A 20,425-nucleotide genomic window follows, 5' to 3' on the forward strand; every position below is an offset into this window, starting at 1 on the left:
GCCCAATGTGGTTGGTCTCAAGTTTTTTCATGTACTGGCTAGAGCGACTTCTGCTTTCCTGAGGGAATCCTAACTGGCCCAGCCATCACTCAGGGTTGCATCTGTCTTGCTTACATGAGCCAGGAGACCTCTTTCTGGCCTGATCAAAGCTGTGACAATCATAAACCCCTGTGGCTTCCATCTCCACACAGTCTTCCCCAACAGGCCAGGTTGGTTGAATCCGAGGCCTGCACCTCACGTCCCATCTTGAGTGTTCCTCTGTTCTGAGTGTGCTGGAGGATTTGTCTCAGGCCTTCCCTCTTGCAAGTTCCCACAGTCTGTGGTCTGAACACAGTGCAGATCAGAGAAACCCTTCTCCCACAGCTTCTTGGACAAGTTTCTGTGGGGCACTGATGTCTTCCCTGGGAGGCTGGATGTTACCTTCCTCATCCACTCCCTACATGTCTCCCTAACAAGAGAGGGGAAGCCATAACACCTCATCTGAAATTAAAATATATATATTTTATTTACTTATTTGAGAGGTAGAGTTACATGGAGAGGGACAGACAGAGGAGGGTCTTCCACCCACTTGTTCACTCCCTAAAAGGTCGCATGGCTGGAGCTGTGCTGATCCGACACCAGGAGCCTGGAACTTCTACCAGGTCTCCCAAGTAGGTGCAGGGGCTGAAGGACTTTAGCCATTTTCAACTGCTTTCCCAGGCCATTAGAAGGTAGCTGGATGTGAAGAGGAGCAGCCAGGACATGAGCCGGCACCCATGGGATAAGGGCACCACAGGCGGAGGCTTAGCCTACTGCGCTACAGTGCTGGCTCTTAATCTGAAATTATTAAGAAAGGGTTCATGATTGTAAAGAAAGGGGAAATGGTCTTTTTAAATCCTGGTGAATCCTGTGAGAGCTCTACAGGGGATCTTAGGGTTGCAGAGCTGTGAGAAGCCAGAACATAGCTGAGGCCAGATGACAACTAACATGGCCGTGGGTTCCCCTGAGATTGGGGACCAGGATGATGAATACCGGCAGGCATGCGGAGGGCTTGGTGACTCCTTTATGGGGACACACACCCAGCTTCAGCTCTCTTGCACTGGAAGAGCAGTAGACAGCTGGGAATCCTCAGAAGCAGACTGACAACTTCACATGACTGCCCCTCAATTAGATGACAATGATGAGTAATGTCAATGAAATTTATTTTTATTTATTTTAATTTTTAAAAATTTATTGATTTGACAGCTAGAGTTAGACAATGAGAGAGAGATAGAGAGAAAGGTCTTCCTTCCATTGGTTCACTCCCCATATGGTTGCAATGGCTGGAGCTGGGCCAGCCAGGAGCCAGGAGCTTCTTCCAGTTCCCCCACAAGGGTACAGGGGCTCAAGCCCTTGGGCCATCTTCTGCTGCTTTCCCAGGCGCATTAACAGGGAGCTGGATATGAAGTGGAGCAGCCAGGACTCAAACCGGTGCCCATGCCAGCACTGCAGGAGGATGCTTACCTTACTATGCCACAGTGCCAGACCCTAATGAAACTTCTTAATGTAAAAATGACTCAGAGTATGTCTCCTACTTTATATTTGGCAATTGAAGGGAAACTTGCTGGGTTTGACTTTAACAAAAAGTTTAACATAAAACTTTAATAATAATTGTAATAACTCTTACATATTATAATAATATTATAATCATTCTTACAATAAAATACAATAAAAAGGGCTAGTCTTGTGGTACAGTGGGTTAAGCCACCATGTGTGATACCAGTATCCCATATTACTGGCTGCTCTGCCTCCAATCCAGCTCCCTGCCAATGTGTCTTGGAAAGCAACAGAAGTACTTGGGTTCCTGCCACCCATGTGGAAGACCTGGGTGGAGTACAAGGCTCCTGGCCTTGGCTTGGCCCAGCCCCTACTATTGAGGCCATCTGGGGAGTGAGTAAACCAATGCAAGATCTCTTTCTCCCTCTTCTTCTGTCTCTCTCACTCTGCCTTTCAATTAAAACCAAATCTTTTAAACTAAATAGATAAAGTACAATAAAACACACCACAACCTTAAGACACTCCAGGGGACAGGAAAATAAAAGGGAAGTCCAGTTGAGCTAAGCAACCATCGCCGTGGATGGGAAAAGACAAAGGTTCCACAGGCAAGTCAGTCTGGTAGGAACAGAACAGAGGAGGCCCATGATGGAATAACTGAAGGCATTCTGCATACCAATCTGGACAGGAAGGAAACTGGGGATTCCTAAAACAAAAACTAGAGAGATGAAGACAAGAGGCACAACACAGCTTCAAGTCATGACAGCTTTCTAGTGAAGAGTAGTTAAGCTGGTTTTTCTTTTTTTGTTTTTGTTTTTATTTTTTAATTTAAAAAATTTTTTTTAAATTTTTTGACAGGCAGAGTGGATAGTGAGAGAGAGAGAGACAGAGAGAAAGGTCTTCCTTTTGCTGTTGGTTCACCCTCCAATGGTTGCCGCAGCCGGCGCAGAGCGCTGATCCGAAGGCAGGAGCCAGGTACTTATCCTGGTCTCCCATGGGGTGCAGGGCCCAAGGACTTGGGCCATCCTCCACTGCACTCCCAGGCCACAGCAGAGAGCTGGCCTGGAAGGGGGCAACTAGGACAGAATCAGGCACCCCGACCAGGACTAGAACCCGGTGTGCCGGCACCGCAAGGCGGAGGATTAACCTAGTGAGCCGCGGCGCCAGCAAGCTGGTTTTTCTTTAAGTGATTGTGTTACTGTGCCTATGCAATGTAACTATTAAAACTATTAAAACAAAATCCCTGCTCTCTGGGTGCTTAAATTCTTCCTCCTCCTTCTTCTTCTTCTTCTTCTTCTTCTTCTTCTTCTTCTTCTTCTTCTTCTTCTTCTTCTTCTTCTTCTTCTTCTTCTTCTTCTTCTTCTTCTTCTTTTTTAAGTTTATTTATTCACTTGAGAGGCAGTTACAAAGAGGGAGAGGCAGGGGGAGAGAGAGGTCTTCCATCACCGGTTCACTCCCCATAGGCCACAATGGCTGGAGCTGAGCCAGTCCAGATCCAGGAGCCAGGAGCTTCTTCTGAGTCTCCCACATAAGCGCACAGGCCCAATGTCTTGGGCCAACTTCCACTGCTTTCCCAGGTGCATTAGCAGGGAGGTGATCAGAAGTGGTGCAGCCGGGTCTTGAACCGGCACCCAAATGGGATGGCAGTGCTGCAGGCGGTGGCTTAACCCACTATGCTACAGCACCAGCCCATAGGGTGCTTAAATTCTTGGAGAGAGTGGGGAGAAACAGAAAAGAAGCAATAATTTCTGCAATGGCCTGAGCTGCACCGATCCAAAACCAGGAGCTTCTTCCAGGTCTCCCACGTGGATGCAGGGGCCCAGGGGCTTGGGCCATCTTCTACTGCTTTCCCAGGCCATAGCAGAGAGCTGGATCAGAAGAGGAGCAGCTGGGTCTCGAACCGGTGCCCATATGGGATGCAGGCGCTTCAGGCCAGGGCGTCAACCTGCTGTGCCATAGTGCCGGCCCCAAAATACATCTTTTTTAAAAAATAAATTCATCCATAGCCTTGGCAACTCATGACAAGAGCCTAGGGAGATTACTGACGCCATAAACAAGAGTGTCAATTTGTTAAGTCAACAACAGGAGTCACTGTGCACTTACTCCTCATGTAGGATCTCTGTTCTTAATGTGTTGTTCAATGTGAATTAATGCTATAACCAGTACTCAAACAGTACTTTACACTTTATGGTTCTGTGTGGGTGCAAACTGTTGAAATCTTTACTTAATATATACTAAATTGATCTTCTGTATATAAAGATAATTGAAAATGAAAAAAAAATAAAATAAATTCAACACATTGTGGTTGAGAAGATAATATGTATCTCATCTATCTTTTAAAATTTATTGTGGAACAGAAGCCTGCATCTCTTGTTGGAGTATCTGAGTTGGAGTCCAAGTCCTGCTCCCAACTCCAGCTTCCTGCTAATGCACATCCTGGTGGCCAGTTGATACCTGGGTCCCTACCATCCATGTGGAAGACCCAGATTTCAGTTCTGGACTCCTGGTTTGTCTTGGCCCAACTGAGGCTGTTGTGGGTATTTGGGGGGATGAACCAGCAGATGATAGATCTGTCTGTCTCTGCTTCTCAACCTTCAAAGAATTTTAACAGGGGTCCAGCAATGTGGTGCAGGGCGTTAAGTTGCTGCCTGTAACATCGGCATCCCACATGAGCACCTATTTGAGTCCTGGCTATTCCACTTCTGATCCAGTTCCCTGCTACTGCCCCTGGGAAAGCAGCAGAAGATGGCCCAATGGCCACCCACATGGGAGATCTGGATGGTGGTCCAGGCTCCTGGCTTAGGCCTGGCCAAGCCCTAGCCATTGTAGCCATTTGAAGTGTAAGTCAGCAGATGGAAGTTCTCTCTCTCTCTCTCTCTTGCTCTCCCCTTTCTGTCTCTCCTTCTCTCTGTAACTCTGCCTTTCGAACAAACAAATCTTAAAAAACAAAAAAGAAAGGAATGTGGCATTACTCTCAGTTGTATTGTCTAGTGAGAATACCAATAGGGGGGGGTGGCAAATAGCATTATTGCAGTAAATAATAAATATCTCAAAAGTGACAGAAATCATGAGGACAAATTATAAAATACTTTCAGGTAAATAAAAATCAGCACAACATACAAAATTGTGTGATATGCAGCTAAGAAGTGCTTAGAAAGCAATTTGTAACTCAAGATTCTCTCATGGGAAAAGAAGAAAACTTAAAACAATGATCTAAGCTACTACCTAAGATGCAAGAAAGAGAAGAGCAAAATAGGTACAAGACAGCCAGCAATAATATGAATAGAATTTAATTAAAAATCACCCAACAGGGGCTGGAATTCCTTATGAGTGCCAGTTCCAGTCCCGGCTGCTCTACTTCTGATCCAGCTCTCTGCTGTGGCCCGGGAAAGCTGTGGGAGACCTGGAGGAAGCTCCAGGCTCCTGCCTTCAGATCGGTGCAGCTCCAGCTGTTTTGGCCATCTGTGGGGAGCAACTCGGACTAGACTAAGTTACTCGAATTAAGACTTATTCTATGCATCTGCTCTCCCACAATATGGCGCTGGGAGAGGAGTTAACAGCTTCTACGCAGCTGCCTCTCGCCAACTTGAGTGATGACCTGCAGGAGCTGATCCTGCTCCTGATTGGAGGAGAGCAGCGTACTCGGCGTGTGGGTAGCAGAGTTGGGATTGGTGGAAGAGGACTATAAAGGAGGAGAGAGACAACATGCACCAGGAACATCTATCTGAAGGAACACCTGTGCAGCCCCCGAGAGAGCCAGCCAGCGGTGTGCTGCTCCCCCGCGGAAGTGGGGAAAGTGGCAGGGGGAACCGCCCTTCCACGGAGGTGGAAGGGACGGTAGCCAACCCGGGAAGAACCGGCAGCAAACCCGGGGAGGGCCGAGCAGATAAAAGAACAGTGCAGGGTCCTGTGTCGTTCCTCCACAAAGAGGGGGAGCGACAGCCATCTGGGGAGTGAACCAGCAGATGGAGGACCTCTCTTTCTCTCTCTGCTTCTGCCTCTCTATAACTCTTCCTTTCAAATAAATAAATAAATAAATCTTCATTAAAAAAAAAAAAACAACAATAGGGACAATCAAATCCCCGGGTTCTAGTCCCGGTCGGGGCGTCGGATTCTGTCCCGGTTGCCCCTCTTCCAGGCCAGCTCTCTGCTGTGGCCAGGGAGTGCAGTGGAGGATGGCCCAAGTGCTTGGGTCCTGCACCCCATGGGAGACCAGGAGAAGTACCTGGCTCCTGGCTTCGGATCAATGCAGTGCGCCGGCTGCAGCGGCCATCGCGGGGTGAACCAATGGAAAAGGAAGACCTTTCTCTCTCTCTCTCTCTCTGTCTCTCTCTCGTCCACTGTGCCTGTCAAAAAAAAAAAAAAAAAAAAAAAAAAAAAAAAAAAAAAAAAAGAAAGAAAGAAAAGAAAAAAGATTAAGAAATTTACAACTCTCAAGAAAGGCTCCTCAAGAAAAATACAGGGAGAAAATAAATTATCAATGAATGGTGCTGAAATAAATACCTATCTGTATGGAAGAACATGTTCACACAATTTGCAAAAACTAATTTGAGTTGGTTCAGAGGCTTAGTCATAAAAAGTAATTCTATAAAGCTTCTAGGAGAAAACCTAAAAGAAAATAACTTCACAAATTTGGCATAAGGCGATTTATTACACAGAACTTAGAAAGCAGTAAGCATAAAATTAGAAAACTGATAAATTGCACTGCATCAAGGTTTAAAGTCTCTCATCAGCACAGGACGTATTAAGAAAGTGCAAGGAGAAGTTCTGGCTAGCCTGGGAGTGCCCAAAGCTGAACCCCCTCACAGAGCCTCAGGAACAATAAAGCTGTCAGTGAGCTTGTTCTAAGGTTTCCAGAAGTTTCTCCAGAGACGCTTGATGAGTGACGGAACAAAGGTATCACTGAGCTTATGATTTTTTCCACTGATAGATTTGATTTGGAAATGTTTATGTAGAACAACAAAACTTAAGTTTAGAGACGATGGGTGCCATCGTTTTAGACGGCATTCGTTTATATAATAAAAGAGACATGGACGTTATTCACGCAATGAAAGATACCGGAACTGGAATGGAATGGGTGGCTTCATGGGATGCCATTTCAACAGGGATTGCAGTCTACATGTTTTCCAAGAAAGTCACCATCTCTAAACAGAGAATAATCGCTGTCGTTCAGCTCGGCTTTGGGGCCTCCACATTCTGGAGGATGAGCTCCATCCCCACCTTCCCAGCTCAGCAGGCAGAGTCTCCCTTCAGAGCCTGCTCTGTATCAGACAGTGATCACTGAGGGGGCCGGTGCTGTGCGTGGCTGGTAAAGGCGCCGCTTGCCGTGCCAGCATCCATATGTGTGCTGGTTTGGGGTGCTGCTCCACTTCTGATCCACCTCTCTGCTATGGGCTGGGAAAGCAGTAGAAGATGGCCCAAGTCCTTGGGCCCCTGCACCCACGTGAGAGACCTGGAAGAAGCTTCAGGCTCCAGGCTTCAGATTGGCCATTTGGGGAGTGAACCAACGGATGGAAAACTTGTCTCTCTGCCTCTGTCTCCCTGTAATTCTGCCTTTCAAATAAATAAATAAATCTTTTTTTAAATAAAAGTTACCATTGAGGAGCAGGAAAAACACCTCTGGAGTGATGCGTTCACTATATCCTAACACATATAGTAGTACGTGATCACAATTTGAACACCAGAAGAGTCAAGCAAACATATTAAATAACTTGCACGGGAAGGAATTGAACTCTTCCTATCCTTTTCTTTCTTTCTTTTTTTTTTTTTTTTTTTAAGATTTATTTATTTACTTGAAAGTCAGAGTTACACACAGAGAGAAGGAGAGGCAGACAGAGAGGTTTTCCATCAGCTGGTTCACTCCTCAATTGACCACAACAGCCAGAGCTGCACCGACCTGAAGCCAGGAGCCAGGAGCTTCCTCTGGGTCTCCCACATGGGTGCAGGGACCCAAGGACTTGGGCCATCTTCTGCTGCTTTCTCAGGCCACAGCAGAGAGCTGGATTAGAAGTGGAGCAGCCAGGACTCGAACTGGCGCCCACATAGGATGCCAGCACTCAGGCGGCAGCTTTTCCCACTATGCCACAGCTCTGGCTTCTCTCCCTAGCCTTTTGAAAAACAGGCAAAGTGAAGGAAAAATGAGCTGCATTTAAAAAAAAAGAGAGAGAAAGTGTGGATCAGTAATTTCATTTCCATTCATATAGATTTTCTGTATCAAGGTCAGGGAAATGGGATAAAGATGCAAGAACTCAGGGAATTCTGAACGCATACCGCTTGTTGAGACACGTACCTCAACAGCACAGCTCAACACAACGTTCTGAGATGCAGGAAATGTTCTACGGCTGTGGTTTCTATTACAGTGACCTTCAGCTGTCATAATGTGGGAGCACAGAGCTGGGCTGAGCTTCGTTGAACCAAGAGGCGCTTGAGGACGCTTTAACACAAGAATGCATGGTGAGCACGTGATCTGCTCAACTGCAGACCCCAGAATAAAGCCGACATGAACGTGAGAGTGGAAGACAATAGATGATGGTGATATTTTTAGGTAAATTAGAAGAAGTGTAAGTGCTGGCTCTGTGGCCTAGCAGGTAAAGCTGCCTCCTGCAGTGCCGGCATTCCGTATGGGCATCGGTTTGAGTCCCGGCTGCTCCACTTCTGATCCAGCTCTCTGCTGTGGCCTGGAAAAACAGTGGAAGATGGTCCAAGTCCTTAGGCCCCTAAACCCACGTGGGAGACCCGGAAGAAGCTCCTGGCTCCTGGCTTCAAATCGGCACAGCTCCGGCTGTTGTGGCCTTTTTTTTTTTTTTTTTTTTTGACAGGCAGAGTGGACAGTGAGAGAGAGAGACAGAGAGAAAGGTCTTCCTTTGCCGTTGGTTCACCCTCCAATGGCCGCCGCGGCCGGCGCGCTGCAGCCGGCGCACCGCACTGATCCGATGGCAGGAGCCAGGAGCCAGGTGCTTTTCCTGGTCTCCCATGGGGTGCAGGGCCCAAGCACCTGGGCCATCCTCCACTGCACTCCTGGGCCACAGCAGAGAGCTGGCCTGGAAGAGGGGCAACCGGGACAGAATCCAGCGCCCCGACCGGGACTAGAACCCGGTGTGCCGGCGCCGCTAGGCGGAGGATTAGCCTAGTGAGCCGCGGCGCCGGCTGTTGTGGCCATTTAGGGAGTGAACCAGCGGGTGGAAGACCTCTGTCTCCCTCTCTAACTCTGCCTCTCAAATAAATAATAAATTTTTTTAAAAAGATAATTTAAATAAATAAAAACAAAAGAAAAAATCGAAGAAGTTATTCATGAACATGTAGAGGGTTTTTTTCTTCTTAAATCCACATACTAGCCGGCGCCGCGGCTCACTAGGCTAATCCTCCGCCTAGTGGCGCCGGCACACCGGGTTCTAGTCCCGGTCAGGGCGCCGGATTCTGTCCCAGTTGCCCCTCTTCCAGGCCAGCTCTCTGCTGTGGCCAGGGAGTGCAGTGGAGGATGGCCCAGGTGCTTGGGCCCTGCACCCCATGGGAGACCAGGAAAAAGCACCTGGCTCCTGGCTCCTGCCATCGGATCAGCGCGGTGCGCCGGCCGCAGCGCGCTGGCAGCGGCGGCCATTGGAGGGTGAACCAACGGCAAAGGAAGACCTTTCTCTCTGTCTCTCTCTCTCTCACTGTCCACTCTGCCTGTCAAAAAAAAAAAAAAATCCACATACTAGGTCTTTTTTTTTTTTTTAAGATTTATTTATTTGAAAGTCAGAGTTACAGAAAGGCAGGAGCAGAAAGAGAGAGAGAGAGAGAGAGAGAGAGAGAGAGAGAGGTCTTCCATGCATGGATTCACTCCTCAAATGACTGCAATGGCCGGAGCTGGGCCGATCCACCAGGAGCCAGGAGCTTTTTCCGTGTCTCCCATGTGGCTGGAGGGTCCCAAGGACTTGAACCATCTTCCACTGCTTGCCCAGGCCATAGCAGAGAGCTGGTTTGGAAAGTGGAGCAGCTGGCACTGGAACCAGTGCCCATGTGGCATGCTGGCACTGAAGGCAATGGCTTTACCTGCTATGCCACAGAGCCAGCCTGGTTTTTTTGTTTTGTTTTAAGTGAAAAGAAAAAAAAGCACATGTTGGACATTATGGCAGATCATGCCACCGCCGGCATCCCCCATGAGCCCTGTTTGTTTCAGGTCTTGACTGATCCACTTTCAACCCTGTTCCCTTTTAATGTGCCTGGGAAGGCTGCAAGAGATGGCCCAAGGGCTTGGGCCCTGCCACACACGTGGGAAATCCAGTTGGAATTCCTGGCTCCTGGCTTCAGCCTGGCTCAGCCCTGGTTGTTGTGGCCACTGGGGAATGAATCAGCAGATGGAAGACCCCTCTCTCTCTCTCTTTCTCTTTCTCTCTCTGTCACTCTGCCTTTCAAACTTTCAAGTAAATAAAATATTTTTTTTAAAAAAAGACAAAAGCAGAGTGTGAAAGAGCATCTGAAATCTACTACTTTTTGGACAACAAATAAAGGAAAATAGGAAAAGTAAGAAAAATACAGGACCTTCCGGAGTGGGCAACATGCCTGAGAGGCAGCAGCGTGCAGGCAGATGCCCCGTGGCGTCCATGTTTGTGGACTCAGGAGAAACAGGAATTGGGGTAGCGTGTCCACCCTTCCCAGGGGAGGGGCCACTGGAGTGCAGGTGTTGGGTATCAGGATGACAGGAACAGCTGCCTCCCTCTGGAAATCACGGTGCAGGTGTGGAGAAGGATTTCAGGAGAACTCTGGACTTTCAAATAAAATAAATAACTCTTTAAAAAAAAGAGACTGATACATTCAGTCACATAAAAACCTTAATTTATGCATGGCAAACCAAGATAAAATAAAAAATAAATGGTGCTGGGAAAACTGGATCTCTACACCCAGAAGTATGAAGCAAGATCGCTAGCTTACACCTTATAGAAAAATCCACTCAGAATGGATTAAAGACCTATATCTATGGCCTGATACCAGCAAATTATTAGAGAACATTACCCTGCAAGACATTGGCACAGGCAAAGACTCCTTGGAAAAGACCCCAGAGGCACAGGCAATCAAAGCCAAAATTGACAAATGGATTACATCAAATTGAGAAGCTTCTGTACTGTAAAAGAAACACTCAGCAAAATGAAGAGGGAGAAATTATTTGCAAACTATGCAACTGATAAAGGGTTAATAACCAGATTACATTATTATTATTATTATTATTATTGACAGGCAGAGTGGATAATGAGAGAGAGAAACAGAGAGAACGGTCTTCCTTTTGCTGTTGGTTCACCCTCCAATGGCCACCACGGCTGGTGCGCTGCAGCCAGCGCACTGCGCTGATCCGAAGCCAGGAGCCAGGTGCTTCCCCTGGTCTCCCATGGGGTGCAGGGCCCAAGCACTTGGGCCATCCTCCACTGCCTTCCCGGACCACAGCAGAGAGCTGGCCTGGAAGAGGGGCAACTGGGACAGAATCCAGCGCCCCGACCGGGACTAGAACCCGGTGTGCCAGCGCCGCTAGGTGGAAGATTAGCCTATTGAGCCATTGCGCCGGCCTTATATTATTAATAACCAAAAAATAGAGATCAAGAAACTCTACAACAACAAAACAAACAACACAGTTAAGAAATGGGCAAAGGACTTAAACAGGCATTTTTGTTTTTTAAAGATTTTTTTATTTATTTGAAAGGCAGAGTTACACAGAAAGAGAGAGAGGTCTTCCATCCGCTGGTTCACACCCCAATTGGCCACAACAGCCGGAGATGGACTGATCCAAAGCCAGGAGTCAGGAGCTTCTTTTGGGTCTTCCACATGGGTGCAGGGGCCCAAGGATTTGGACCATCTTCTGCTTTCCCAGGCTATAACAGAGAGCTGGATTGGAAGTGGAGCAGCCAGGACTCGAAATGGTGCCCATATGGGATATAAGCACTGCAGGCGCGGCTTTACCCGCTATGCCACAGAGCTGGCCCCTGAGAAGCAATGATTTAAACAGCCCTTGTCTTGAATGTTGAGGAACATTTTTTTCCATACTATATGTTGAACTCTTTACTTAACATAGAGTTAATCATATGTGTGAAGTTAATTGAAAATAAATCTTAATAAAAATTAAAAAATACAAACTAAAAAAAATGGATTTAGAATAAAGCTTCCAAACAAACGCACCCAATTGATTTTTTTGTAATAAAAAAACTATTTATTTAGAAGCAATCAGACCATCAACAAAACAACTGCAATATTTTTTGTAATTGCAGAGTAACAGATAACGTAACCATTATTTTGTATAAGCTGCATAAGAGGCAATTGAAGATGAAGAAAGAAATGCCCTACATAAAACTAATTCATGAGGCTGGCGCTGTGGTGCAGCAGGTTAAAGCCCTGGCCTAAAGCACTGGCATCCCATATAGGTGCCAGTTCTAGTCCTGGCTGCTCCTCTTCCGATCCAGCTCGCCTCGGAAAGCAGTAGAGGATGGCCCAAGTCCTTGGGCTCCTGCACCTGTGTGGAAGACCCAGAGGAAGCCCCTGGCTCCTGGCTTTGGATAAGCCCAGCTCTGCGACCAACTGGGGAGTGAACCAGCAGATGGAAGACCTTTCTCTCTGTCTCTACCTCTCTCTGTAACTCTTTCAAATAAATAAATCATTAAACACACACACACACACACACACACTAATTTGTGCTGTGCATCAACAGAACTCCTCTGAGCCTCCATCCTATGATTGTGATGTCAGTGTCCCACATCAGAACACCTGAATTTGATTCCTGGCTCCAACTTCTGACTCTTACCTCCTGCCAACGCATACTCTGGGAGGCAGCAGTGATGGCTTCAGTAATCAGAAACCTGCCACCCATGTGGGAGTCCTGGATTGGGTTCCTGGCTCCCAACTTTGGGCCCTGGCCCACTCTGGCTTATTGCAGGCTTTTGAGGCATGAAGGAGAAGGTGGGAGATCTCTCTTCCCTTCTAAAATTAATTACTGAATTAAAAACTATTCATCTCAATTTACAACCTCCATACTGTACCAGGCAAGGTTAGTGGCTACTGAAAATACCACCAAGACAGGGTTATCTAAAGACACATGCAGGGGCCAGCACTGTGGTGCAGTGGGTTAATGCCCCGGCCTGAAGTGTCGGCTTCCCATATGGGTGCTGGTTCGAGACCTGGCCACTCCACTTCCGATCCAGCTCTCTGCTATGCCTGGGAAATCGGTAGAGGATGGCCCAAGTCCTTGGGCCCCTGCACTCTTGTGGAAGATCTGGAAGAAGCTCCTGGCTCCTGGCTTCAGATTGGCGCAGCTCCAGCTGTTGCAGCCAATTGAGATTGAACCAGCAGATGGAAGACCTCTCTCTCTCTCTCTCTGCCTCTCCTCTCTCTGTGTAACTCTGACTTTTGAATAAATAAATAAATCTTAAAAAAATAAGACACATTCAGTAGTGTGCTAATTATTTAAAAAATGCACTGGATGGTTTCCAGATAAATTTTACAACAGTCTTGCATTTCAATATTTTTCTTTAAAATGAATCATTGCATACAGGAGAGTTAAATGCTTCATAGACAAGAACAAACTTATTCATCATCTTTATCTTCCTCCTTCCCTTCGTCTTCTTTCTGTTGCTCCTTCAGCCTTGCTGGCTTACTCGTGCCCAGCTGTATCTTTTCTGCGAGTGACCTCCAGCCTGGCAGCCTTCTTTTCATCAGGCTGCTTCTCACCAGCCACGGTGTTGCTGCACGTTGCTCTGTTTCCCTGCAACATCATCAATGGATAAGCGAGATGCTCTTGGATTTGAGGAAGCACTCAGAACCAAACAAGAAAAAGGCCAAAAGAGGCTCTTGGGTGCAGCAGGGTCCTTGGACTACTGTTTTGCTTCCTCTCTAGGAGAGATAGTAGGTTTTCATTTCTGTTTCATAATGAGTTTTGTCTGCCTTTGCCATGTCTTTGAGTTTTCTTTTCTTTCCTTTCCTTTTCTTTTTCCCTCCTCCTCCTCCTCCTCTTCCTTCTCCTTCTCCTTCTCCTTCTCTTTGGTAGCAGACATGGTTTTGTATCCATCTGAGAACTTCTTAGAAAACCCTGAGAAGTTGCTGGAAGCACTGGGTGCTTCTTCTTTTTGCACTTCTTCCAGGAAGCTTGCAAGAAAAATCCCTATCGTGGGGGTGGGTGGGTGTGTGGTGCATCAGGGTAAACCACTCCTTGGGATGCCTGCATCCCATGTCAAAGTCCCTGGTTCCAGCTGAAGTCCCGGTTCCAGTCAGCTACTCCATGCATACAACCCAGCTTCCTGCTAATATGCCTGGGAGGCAGTAGGAGACGGTCGCTGCCACACAAGTGGGAGTCCTGGATGGAGTTCCTGGCTCTTGCCTCCAACCTGACCCAGCCCTGGATATTGCTACCATTTGGAGAGTGAACCAACAGATGGAAGATCCTCCTTCTCTCTCTCTCTCATTCTCTCTCTCTCCCCGTGTGCGTGTGTGTGTGTGTGTGTGCATGCTTGTGTGTGCTCTCTGTCCCTGTGCCTTTCAAATGCATGAATACATCTTTACAACAGTTCCTAGGATGAAATCTTGCCTCTCAGTTTCTTCTGTTCTTCTTTGCCCACATGTAGTCATTCTTCCTCAGTGAGGCCCAGGTGGCTCTCACTGGCCCTGCGGCTGTCTATGTGGAGCTTGATGTACTGCAAAGGTTGACTGAACTGACATTTTGGAGCAACGCATCCATGAGCAGAATGAATACTCTTTCAAGTACACACAGAACATTCACTGTGACCGACGACACTCTAGTGAATGAAACAAGGCATGATACATTTTAAATTCTGAAATGACGGACACCATGTCCTTGGTCCATTCCAGAAGTAAAAAATAAATAGGAGAAAGATACATGGAAAGTCCCCAAACACTCAAAGAATTAGAGCAAAATACTGATTCTTTCAAATGTATTTTCAACTCTATGTAGTAGTGCTCAGTGGAGTCTTCAGTGCTTGGAAAAAGGTATCTAGATGTAAAATTTATATGTTTAAATTTGAAAGCCTTTGCATCAAAAAAAGAATAGAAATGCATTGAAATTTTTAAGTGTAGGATTTAAAATGAAGGGAATTATGGGTAAATTTGTCTACATTGGAGTCTTCCCAAATTTTCTTTAACAGTTTTTTTTAAATAATAAAAAGCATTATCAGGGCTGATGCCGTGCGCAGTAGGTTAATCCTCTGCCTGCGGCGCCGGCATCCCATATGAGCTCCGGTTCTAGTCCCAGCTGCTCCTCTTCCAATCCAGCTCTCTGCTATGGCCTAGGAAAGCAGTAGAAGATGGCCCAAGTCCCTGGGCCCCTGCACCCGCCTGGGAGACCTGGAAGAGGCACCTGGCTCCTAGCTTCGGATAGGTGTAGGTCGGGCCATTGCGGTTATTTGGGGAGTAAACCAGCAGATGGAAGACCTTTCTCTCTGTCTCTACCTCTCACTGTAACTCTACCTCTCAAATAAATAAATAAAAATCTTTAAAAAATATAAAAAGCATTATCATTCAAGACCACAGAGAACTTCTTTGTAGCTTTCAGCTTAGGTGTTCTTTCCTTTGGGAAGCTCTGCCTGGCCCTTCCCGGTGGGCGTGGTACCCTTCCTCTGCTTCCCTTGGTGCCCCATGTTTGCCTCTATCCTTTCCTTTTTTCAAATATTTATTTATTTTTCTTTGAAAGGCAGAGTGGCAGATAGAGGGAGAGAGGGAGAGAGGGAGAGAGGGAGAGAGGGAGAGAGACTCTTCCATTGTTTGGTTCACTCCCCAAATAGCCACAAAGGCTGAGGCTGGGCTAAGCCAAAGCCAGGAGTCTGGAACTCCATCCAGGTCTCCCATGTGGGTGTTAGGGACCCAAACACTTGGGCCATCTTCCTCAAGTGACACTCAGATGGGATGCCAGTGTTGCAGGTAGCCACTTAACTTACTGTACCACAACACCAGCCCCCATTTGCCTCCACCCTAGCCTTCAACTCTTTCTTTTTAGATTTATTTTATGTATTTGAAAACCAGAAAGAGAGAGAGAGAGAATCTCTTTCATCTGCTGGTTCACTCCCCAAACGGCCACAACAGCTGGGGCGGGGCCAGGTTGAAGGCAAGAGCCAAGACTTTCTTCCAGGTTTCTTACATGGGTGCAGGAGCTCAAGTACTTGGGTCATCTTCCACTGCTTTCCTAGGTGTACTAACAAGGAGCTGGATGGGAAGTGGTGTAGCCCATATGGGATGCTGGCACTGCAGGTAGAGGTTAACCTTCTAAGCCACACTGCCAGCTCCACCTTCAACTCTCATAATCATTTCTGTCTCTGTCTCTCTCCCCATAGCCTGAGCACCTTGAAGGAAAAGATTATTTACTAAGTGCAAGAAACTAACTGGAGATACGGGTCCTCTTCTATCAAGTAAGAGGAAATGCATGGGGAATTCTGTAGAGACAGGTGCTTTGGAATAGGAGTTGGAGACACAGCTGCTGGATGTTAGCAGTGGTCACAGCAGCAAGACTATGTCAAAAACTTGCTTAACCTATCCCATAACCAGTGACTGCATTAATCTTAACATAAGGAATCTGGAGAACTTGAACAAACGCTAGAAAGTCTGTAACTTCTACAGACTGACACGACATGGTCTGGGGCTCACAGGGCATGTCTTTGGGTGCTAGATCAAGCGGTAAGTGGCCCATTCGGGAAGCCAGGACGTTACGAGTGCCTGGACCACAGAGGAGGTGCAGCCCAGGTTGGTGGCGAAGGTGTTATCTGGGGTTCCCCTGCAGAAGGGCTTATGGCTAAGATTCTGGGGCAGAAGAGCTGGCCTGGAATTGAGAAGCAGTCAACTGGTGAGAAGCCCTTCCATGATTTGGGGACCACAGTACTGCTGCATTCTTTTAAATCTGTGTGACCGTGTTTTTATTCCACCCTGGAAGCTGCGTGTCTCCAACACAGTAAGAGCGCTCAGGCACAGCCACCCAGGGAGAAGCCTGCATCTGTGACAGCTGAATCCCAACCCTCCCCTGCACACTTACTGTCTACCACTTCCAGAGTTTGCCTTTCACAGCTCACAAGTTACACGTAAAGACTGCCTGGGATTTGTCTGTCTGTTATCTGCAGTATTCTTCTGAGTTTACACCTAAATGTGAGTCCTGTGTGCTATTGTGTATACCCAGATTGATGTACAGACTTTAAAACACCATCTGGAAAAGCAAATGGCTCTTTGAAGCCTATGGAGACAGCGCCAGATGGAGGTTTATAAGGCTCTTCTTCCTAAAAGTCCTGCATCTAAAACAGCCTCAAACATGATAAAGAAACAATTCATTCAGTGATACTAGTCCTACGAGTCAGGCTTCATCAGTATAGCACCCGAAAGGGGCTGCTTAGGTCTCAGCACACAGCTTGGAGGGGAGCCCCATTGGCTTAGGTCAGAGGATGGTTCATCACACGGTGAACCAGGAAGCAGAGAGAGAGAGAGAGAGAGAGAGAGAGGGAGTGTAGCTGTCCATGTGTCTCTCTTTATAAAGCCACCATGATTTAATCATGGGGTCTCAACCCTGACAACTGAATTCAATCTAATTACTTCCCAAAGACCCCAGCTTCAGAAACCACAACTGGATTCCATCTTTGCCTTTAATCCACTATCTATCAACAATCCATTAACCTTCAGCATAAGACTTTGGGGCAAAGTCCCGAACACATGGGCCTTTGGGGGATACCCAGACTTATATAGCACACATAGAAATTACAAGTAAAATCCAGGTACGTGCGGTCACATCTACATCAGCAGCGTGAGCCCCAGAGTAACTCTCCCCAAAGCTGTCCATACTCTAATCCCTGGGATCTGTGTCACCTTACACGGCAAAAGTAACAGCAGTTGCCCGTGTGACTGAAGGTATGGAACCTGAGAAGGAGCCCTTATTCCTGTGGACACAAGCTAATCACGTGGGTCCTTGAAAGGGAGAACCTTTCCTGGTTGAAGTGGGAGAGATGTCACCAAAAGACTCGGAGAAATGGTGGCGTGAGGTGGATTCTGGGCCCCGAATATTCCTAGCACTGAGTTCTTTGGGGTACCGTGCAGGTCCAGGGAGAGGACTCTGGGTGCTGGAGGATGGCTAAAGCGACAGCTAGCAAGGAAATGGGGACTCACTCACCAGGAACTGAATTCTGCCAAATCTTGAGAGAGAGTAACAAAGTGAACCATTCCCTGGACTCCAGAGAGGAAGGAGGCTTTGCTGACGCTATCATGTTAGCCCAGGGAGACTCACAGATACGTTGTTGACCTGTAGCTGTAAAACAAACTTAACATGTTTCAAGCCGCTAAGTGTGCGGTGATTCGTTGTGGAAGCCAGAGCAAACCAACAGAGGTAGCAAATCATGCAATCTATTGGAAAGGCTAAAACTTCGAAAGCAGTTCAGGAACCCCCTTTAGGCACAAGGGAGATGTTCCAAGATCCCTAGTGCATGGTACTGAGCCTGACTTTTATAAAGATTTAGTTTATTCATTTGAAAGCTATACCTAAAGAGAGAAAGAGAAAAGTTTTCCATCTGTTGTTTTACTCCCCAAATGGCTGCAATAACCAGGACCGGGCCAAGCTGAAACCAGTATCTTGGTACTCCATCTGGGTCTCATGTAGGTGTCAGGGGCCCAAATATCTGGGCCACCTTCTGCTGCTTTCCTAGGCAAATTAGTAGGGAGCTGGATTGGAAGCGGAGTAGCCAGGACTTGAACCAGTGCTCATAGAGACTGCAGGCACTGCAGGTGGTGGCTTAATCCACTGTGCCACAATGCCTTTTCCATCTTAACTGAGCACTTGTGGCTCACTATGTCTCTCACTTTGATGATCTGAGTTGTGACAGCAAAACTAGCACTGATTTCTTCCCCCTGGTCAGCTGGGTTCTGACAACATCTTAGGGCTGGGCTGTGTCATAGTCTTGAGGGTAAACCTTATTAAAACCAGGATTCTTTGATGGAAGGTTATTGCCCACCCTGCCCATTCCCCCCCTCCCCAAGTACAAGGGGATTTTTCTCTGATCTTCCCTCTGAGTATCTGGTAGAGCTTTGGGAAGTAAAACACGAGTGGGAGGGGCCTCCTGGAATTTTGAGCTCACAGAGTTTTCCACAGGATCCATTAGGTTTTTCACATGCCAGGTTCCTGCTCCTGGGTTTCCTCTGTCTCAGGCATTGTGGTTCTCTGTGTCCTCTTTTCTTCTCTCCAATGTTGGGGACAGGGGTTTGTCCTGTGATCTCACTTCTCTAGTGGATCCAAGAAGAGCTGAACTTTCTTTTGATACTTTTTATTTTTTTTTTTTTGGACAGGTAGAGTTATAGACAGTGAGAGAGAGACAGAGAGAGAGGCCTTCCATTGGTTCACTCCCCTAATGGCCGCTACGGCCGGCGCTGTGCCGATGCGAAGCCAGGAGCCGGGTGCTTCCTCCCGGTCTCCCATGCTGGTGCAGGGACCCAAGCACCTGAGCCGTCCTCCACTGCCCTCCTGGCCACAGCAGAGAGCTGGACTGGAAGAGGAGCAACCGGGACAGAATCCGGTGCCCCAACTGGAACTAGAACCCGGGGTGCTGGCACCACAGGTGGAGGATTAGCCAAGTGAGCCACAGCGCCGGCTGAAGAGCTGAACTTTCAGTTGGCTCCACTCTGCACTTGTTAGGAAGGAAAGACCTATCCCAAGCTCCTTACATGCCAGACCAGAAAGTCTAACTGTCCATTATGATGTTGTTGCTTCCTCAGCTGTGCATTTGTCATGGAGAAATTTGTTAGCTGTTGTTCTGCTTCCCGACCTTGGACGCCTCTGTCCCTGCAATCATCTAAATCCTGCTCCAAGGAAATTTCCTTGTATCTGAAGATAAATCCCAATTGCATTTCACTACTATGCTGCCAAAAGGAGACAATGCAAAAATGGAATCGAAAGGTAATGTGCATAGGGCCGGCACTGAGGCGTAGCAGGTGAAGCAGCCGCCTGCAGTGCCGGCATCCCATATGGGCGCCGATTCTAGTGCCGGTTGCTCCACTTCTGATCCAGCTCTCTGCTATGGCCTGGGAAAGCAGTAGAAGATGGTCCTAGTGCTTGGGCCCCTGCACTCATGGGGAGTGAACAAGTGAATGGAAGACTCTCTCTCTCTGCATCTCATTCTCTTTCTATGTAACTCTGCCTTTCAAATAAATAAATCTTTTTAAAAAAAGATAATGTGCATTTTCTAGGAACTTTGTACATTTTGTACAGCCCCCTTGTACAGTTCTGCAGAGAGGCTGGCAGTAAAAATAGAAATCAGGAGAGAAATAGGTCTTTTTTTTTTTTTTTTGACAGAGTTATAGACAGTGAGAGAGAGAGAGAGAGACAGAGAGAAAGGTCTTCCTTCCGTTGGTTCACTCCCCAAATGGCCGCTACGGCTGGGGCTGCGTCGATCTGATCCGAAGCCAGGAGCCAGGTGCTTCTCCTAGTCTCCCATGGGGTGCAGGGGCCCAAGCACTTGGGCCATCCTCCACTGCCCTCCTGGGCCACAGCAGAGAGCTGGCCTGGAAGAGGGGCAACCGGGACAGAATCTGGCGCCCCGACCGGGACTAGAATCCGGTGTGCCGGCGCCGCAAGGCAGAGGATTAGCCTATTGAGCCGCGGCGCTGGCCTTTTATTTCATTTTTTATGGAAGCACCCTCTGATATACATCATGGAAAGCTACCAATACAAAATCTCCTCAAGAAATGAATTTTTAAAATGCTCATTTTCATTTCATTCCTTCAAAGTATCTTGACTCCTTTTTCTCCAACAAGGAACAACAAAAACCCAGTAATTCGCTATAGAAGTGTTTGAGTACATACAAACAAACAGCTGTTAGGTTATGCAAAGTGGTTTTTTTTTTGTCCTCATTCTAGCATTCTGAGGCAAAAGGCTCTTTGTCATGTAATTTAGGGTCGGTAAAATTTTATTTTTCATGTACTTTCAAATCTG

Source organism: Oryctolagus cuniculus, chromosome 3 (genome assembly GCF_051225735.1).
Source record: "Oryctolagus cuniculus isolate XC-2025 breed Fujian yellow rabbit chromosome 3, ASM5122573v1, whole genome shotgun sequence".
In the NCBI taxonomy this organism is placed as follows: domain Eukaryota; kingdom Metazoa; phylum Chordata; class Mammalia; order Lagomorpha; family Leporidae; genus Oryctolagus; species Oryctolagus cuniculus.